This window comes from Phocoena sinus, chromosome 5 (genome assembly GCF_008692025.1).
Source record: "Phocoena sinus isolate mPhoSin1 chromosome 5, mPhoSin1.pri, whole genome shotgun sequence".
Taxonomy (NCBI): Eukaryota; Metazoa; Chordata; class Mammalia; order Artiodactyla; family Phocoenidae; genus Phocoena; species Phocoena sinus.
In genome coordinates this window covers 22500308-22507150 of record NC_045767.1, presented here as the reverse complement: position 1 = coordinate 22507150, position 6843 = coordinate 22500308, and positions in this window count along the sequence as shown.

The following is a 6843-nucleotide window of genomic DNA, read 5'->3' as shown; positions in this document are numbered from 1 at the left end:
GCCGCGCTCCAGCCGGCGCACGCGCACAAACGCCGGCAGGGCGGGGCCTGCGGCGGCGCCCGCCACCCAGCGCGGCACACGTATTGGCCGCGCGTCCTCCCTTTTTTTTGTCTTTTTGCCCCTTCCTGTCCGTCATGTTTGCCTGTTCCTTTCCCTCCAACAGGTCAAAGACTTTAATGCTGTTGCTGAATCAGAGCAACATTTTTACCGTGGAGCCCCGTAGGAAGGAGGGAGTTTGTATTGAGGGTTCATTCATTCTTTCATTCAACAGGTTGCAGATTCGGCTGTTCATTCATTACATATTACTTGAGTAACTAGGATATTTCAGGTACTGCACTGCCGATACCGGAAGGTACACGCTTCCCGGATCTCGAAGAGATTACAGTCTAAAGGCGAATCTGGCACGTGTACACGGGCAACTTGATGACGTACTCGTGCGATGCACTAGAGAGGAAGGAACTCCCAAGGCAGCTGTCAGCGCGGCGCAGAAAGGGAGGAAAGGATGTCCCAACTGAAAAGTATGGGAAGACGTGTCTTCACTGAAGCTAGGATTGCTAGATTTCTGTGTATTCCTTCAACGAATGTCTACATATTCGTTGTCTGTGAAGCAGGATGACTGATCCCACCCCAAAATAGGGCTCGCTACATGTATAAGCACCCAACGTTTAGGTCACTGTACTGTGAGAAACAGCTGAGAAAGAAAGGCGACCTATGTGGGACCTGGAACTTGACCTCTCTCTCTAGACTTACAAATCAGGACCATCCGGCTGCTTTCTCACAACCCCCACTGCTAAATAGAAAGACCTTCAGACAACCCGATATTTGGTGTAACTACCACTTTGTTCAAACTTAGAAAAGTAAAACCAGACCAGTGTTTTGTTTTCAAAACACTTTCTTCTGGGGTACAAGAAAGTGGAAGCTACTTGACAGATTCCTTTAGTGATGAAATGCCTAGGTATTAGTAAAAACTTACATGAGTATGATGCTTCTGCTGAAATGCTCCATGAGTTTTGCAGGCATTTTATGTGTTGTTCCAGGGTAGTGAAGACTAATGGTCCCTTTCCACATGTTACTTTTGTAAGATGTTAAGGTGTGATGCCCTGCCCACGTCCAGTTCAACACTGGTCAGGTTTGAAAATCTGCAATGAAAATTTGGTTTTAAATTTGTTTCTTATATTCTCAATATGATGGAAAATATTTGATAGAGTTTAGGAAGCTTTGCCTTGTTGAAGCAGTACAACTTGTAAGAGCAATTAAAAAAATTTTTCATATCACAGCCATGACACAATGTAGGAGAGAGTAGAGTCACTTGGAAATAGGAAGTGATGACTTCGTTAGCTTGCAGCTCCTGTGAAACCATTAAATTTGAATTAGTACATTTGTTCTCTCTCCTTACTCAGGGCACCAGGACAAACAACTTGTGGTTTCAGTTCTAAGACCATTTTTAATTCCTTAATGTTTAAAGCTGGGAGGGATTTTAGAGAGATGGATATTCAACTCAATATTCAGTAAGGTCTGAGTTCAACCCAATCATTTTATAGTTTAATAAACTGAGGTTCAGGAAATTAAAATGACTTACTAGGCTTAGAGTCAGTTGGAAGCCATGCCTTCTGATTCTAATTCCAAAGTTCTTTTCACCTCATATTTTTTTTCTTTTTGATATTACTCTGATTTGTTATTCTCTATTAACTAGTTCTGCCTTTTTCTCCTGTTACTGCTTTATATTCAAGCTTTCAAATAACTAAAATACTAATTAACCACACAATTCCACCAGTGATTGGAGTTACTAATCAGAAATCTCTTTTTCTGATGACGTGGAATTCTGGTTTCAGTCCTGCTTCCCTTCTCGTGGCCCCCAGTACCCATCCCTTAAGTGACTAACTTCTTACCTTATTCCTGTGGTTGGGTCCCTGAACTTCATTAGACCTGAGGGTCAGCCTGGATTCCCAGCCCTCCTGGGTCTGACCTGAGCTCTTTCCACCTGCGGTCAGCTGCTGATATTCCAGGTCACCCTGGTAACCATATCCTAATTGAAAGGTGAGGTCACAGGGAATGCCCATGTGCTGGGGTTCTGTGTTCTTAGGGTCTTTCTGTTCTAACTTTAAAAGGAAAAGAAAGAAGAGAGTCAACTCTGCAAAGACTATACAGAAAGAAGGAATTTCCTGACAATACTCAGGTGGTCTTTGGAAAGTCAGAATTATGATGCTCTAAGCATTTATGTAACTTAAGAGGTTTCTAATTACAAAGCTACAGTTTGAAGCAGCTTTATATTTAAAAAAACAACTGAAATGGCCAAGATTTGGACTATGTTAAATACATGGAAGCACAGTAAATTAGGCCAAGTTAAGTGGGGCTAGGGGAAAGGGTACATGGTAGGCTGAGTAGCAACCAATAACAGTAACAATAGAGTTCAGGTGTTCTATAAGGTCCAACACCAAGGTGTTTCTGGAATTACTTTTTTACAAATAACAGCTTTATTGAGATATAATTAACAATCACCCATTTAAAATATACAATCCAATGGTTTTTAGTATGTTCACAGAGTTGTATAGCCATCACCACAATCAATTTTAGAACATTTTCATCCCTCCTCAATAAACTCCATCCATTGGTATAGTAACTCCCCTTTCCCCCCTACCTTCCTCATTCCACAGTCCTAGGCAACCACTGATTTACTTTCTGTCTATAGATTTGCTTATTCTGTACATTTCATATAATACGTGGCCCTTTGTGATGATCCTTTTACAAGTTCATGTTGTAATATGTATCAGTATTTCTCTCCTTTTTATTGCCAAATAATATTCCATTATGTGGATATAGCGCATTTTATTTATCTACTCATCAGTTGATGGGCATTTAGGTTGCTTCACCCTTCTGGCTATTATGAATAATGCTGCCATGAACATTTATGTACAAGTTTTTGTTTGGATATATGTTTTCATTTCTCTCAGGAATTTAATTCCCAAATCAAATTAAAAATGTACTTAAAAAAAAAAACCAGACAGTCTGGCTCCAAAGGTTGTGCTCTTAGCAACTATGCAATATTGTCACTCTGTATGAAATTTTATTTTTAAAATAAAATATGCAATGTCAAACCACAAAAAAAAAAACAAATTAAAATTGAAATCAGTTGAGAATATAACTCACCAAAGCTGATTCAAGAAGAAACAGAAAAGAAGTTAAACACAGAGCTACCATATGACCCAGTACTTTCACTCCTAGGTAGAATTACTTTCTGAGTATCTCAGTATCTTGCTCTGAGTGTGCTACATCACTTATGGCTTTGGCCACAGAGTGGGCAGTATGATGTTGCATCTGCCAAACCAGTTGACTCAGGTTCGAATCCTGACACTATCACTCACTACTAGCTATGTGAGTTTTATTTATGTAACAAGTATTTATTAAGCACCCACTATAAGCTGGATGCTATTCTAAGTGCCGTGGATACAAAGTCAGATGTGATACCGCTCTGGCTGTTAAAAGTTCATGGAATAGTATAGGGATGGGCAAACTACAAAACCTGGCCAACCTGCCTGTTTTTGTAAAGCCTGTGAGCTGAGAATGATTTTTACATTTTTAAGTGGTTGAAAAAATCAAAAGAAGAATAATACTTTGTGACACATGCAAATTACATGAAATTCAAATTTCAGTGTCCATAAATAAAGTTTTATTGGAACACAGCCATACTTTTCATTAACATGCTCTGTGGTTGCTTTTGCACTGCAATCGCAGAGTTGAGTAGTTGTGACAGAGACCACAAAGCCCACAAAATCTGAAATATATACTACCTGGCCCTTTACAGAAAAAGCTTGCCAACCCCTGGTCTGGTGGGACCTACAATTCTAGTTCAGTGGATTAGCATTCTGTGAGAAGATCCAGGTCGCCACAGGAAAATGTAAGAAGGGACACTTAGCCCAGACTTGAAACGTGAGAGCTATCTCCCAGTAGAGGGAGTGTGTTCCCTGTCTAAACCTCAGTATCCTCATCTATAAAAGTGGGAGTAATAATAATAGTAACCTCAAAGATTGTTCTGGGTATTAAATGAGATAATGCAGATAAAGCACTTAGTACAGTGTTTGGCACATAATAAGTGCTCAATGATGTTTTGGTGCCATTGTCATAACCTTCATTATTAATAGCATATTTGTGACAATTGAATGTAAGTAGATAAAGTCTAAGGATGAAACCCCAGGGAACCCTACAATGGGTGCAGTTTCTAAGCTTACGAACCTTGGCTCACTTGTACATGTCGGATACATTCTTCTCATTGCGATCATGAACATTAAAGGATATAAAATAAATGAAGTGCTATGGAATAAGGTGAAATAGAGCAGGGTAAGGAGGATTGGGAATGCTGAGTTGGCAGTGGAGAGTATTAAATGGTGTAATTAAGTGATTATAGTATTACATAGGGTAGTTAGGGTAGGGTTCTGAGGGGGCCCTGGAGGCAGTTCACTCAGATCTCCTTTCAAGATAACTTGCTTCAAGGAATGTAAGGGACTGACAGCCTTCAGTTGTCATGCCTTTGGGCTTGCTAGGGCATTCATCCCAAAGCAAATGCCCTCTCACCAGTTCCAGGCCAATGGCTGAGTATGGTGGAATACTAAAGTCACAGTATTTCTGTCCAACATGGGACCCCTCTGTAAGAAACCTTTTCTCTGGGGTTCCTATTGCCCTGGCCAAGACTTCCTCAGAGAGCTGCAGTACAATTTGAGGCTCATCCTACCCAATCCTCCCACCTCCTCCACTGCTTTTCACAGGTGTCAGATCTGCATGCCACCTGCCTCCTGTTCCCTCTTTTACATCCTTCACATGTGTTTTCCCCAATAACTCTCTTGTACATCTAATTCCACATTGGTGACTGCTTTTCAGGGGGCCTGAATTGATACAGCATCGCAAGGTGTGATCTGAACAAAGCCTTGAAGGAGGTCATGGAGGCCCCCATGCAGGTTACCTGGGGGCCTGGCATTCCATGCAGAAGGGAGAGCCTCCAGAGTCCCCATGTTAAGAAGGAGGGTGCCTGGCATGCTCCAGGAGGAGGAGACCAGCAAGGGAGGAGCTGAGGGAATGAGGGAAAATTGTAGGATAGAAGGGCAAAGTGGGGAAGGAGATGGTATACGATACTTTAGGCCATTTTAAAAGAGTTTGATTTTTATTCTGATTTTTTAAAGGGGTCATTTCAAGTTTTGAACTGAGGAATGGTAGGATCTGATTTGCTTTTCAATTTTTTTTTTTTACTTATACGTGAGGTGGCATCTCTTCATAGAGAATCTGGTGTTCAGAAAACATTTATTTTACAAAGTCTCAGTGAGATTTTAGGCCTCAGAAATTTATCCTTCAGTCATTTGGTTTCCCATGTTTTCTCAGTGCTGGCTAAGGTTTGAGGAGGAACAGGAAATGTAGCTTTAGGATCTACTATAAAAGTAGGAGGAAAACTTGAGTCATGACGGCTGCATGGCCATAGTTCTGTATTCATAGCTCACCCCTTATACCATATTCCTGGTGACTTGAAAGGTTTTCCAATTGATGAAGTAAATGAGATAAGACAGTGTTTTTCTTGCACTGACTTTCTTGATCTAAGCAAAAAAGTCAGGAGAACAGGCACTTAAGAGGTGAATGAAACCCAATTTTTATGTAACAAAGGGCTTATAAGGAAGGTACTCTCACCTTCATAATATTGAAAGCTTATTATGTGATAGCAAGATATCACAATCTTGCTATTAACATTGAATTGAGAAATAAAAAGCATGTGATAATTCACTAAAATAGGAAGAAGTAGAAATGGTACTCACAACTTAATTGAAGTCAGTGCTTGAATGTATGATCATTAACAAGAAGAAATGATTTTCCTTTGATTCCTTCCTTGAATCCACTTACTTGATTACCTAGAAAAATAATGCAATTCTATATTGTTAATTATAAATTAAAATATCAGAAATTTAGATTTTGGAATATTATATTTGTGACAGAGACTGCTAATTTTTCTGGGATACTATCCATTCTTCTGAGTTTCAGCTGGTGTGTGATTGATTACTCAGCCAAAGACCGCAGCCCTAGCCTTCTTTACAACTGGTTTTCATTCTGTGATGCACTGACCAGAGTGGAAATTATGTGTGCAACTTCTTTGTCTCATCTTTAGAGTTTCCATCCCAATTCTCTCACCTTCCTGCAAGCTGAGATGTAGACATGGTAGCGATCAAGGCAAATTAGCCATCTAGATGAGGACAATTCTCTAGGGGTGATGACAAGAAATAAGATGAAAGGAACTCTGGTCCCTGGATATCTCCATGAAACTCATGTCTACCTCTGAGCTGTTATATGACAGAAAAATAAACTCTAGTTTGAGCCAGTGATTTTGGGTGGAGGAGGGACCTCTTACAACAAATAATTATATATTTTAAATTAGTATATTAAAAAAAAAAGTAATACCTGTCAATTGTACATTGAATATACTAATTTAAAATATATAATTATACTAGTCAGAGTAAATCTGTCAAAAACAACAGATCAGCATATATACTAGAATAACAAGGGTACTATGGATAAGACTGAATTAACCAAATATGAGAAAATGTAGAGACAGTTTGGTGATTCTATTGCTTTGATGGAGTCTAGCATTAAAACCATACCCTGATGGGTAAGGGTGGAGTTTTCTTTTGAAGGGAGCAGATGTTTCTATCATTAATCAAAGTGGATAGTGTTTTATTGGCCAAGAACTAAGGTGATTTTCTGGACTGAGGAAGGAGAGGGTTCCCTCTCCCTTTCTCCTAGGTCTAAAAGTTCAGTCTAGACTTAGAGACACAGAGAAGTCTGCCACTATGCCAGTTGGGGAGTAGGTCTGGA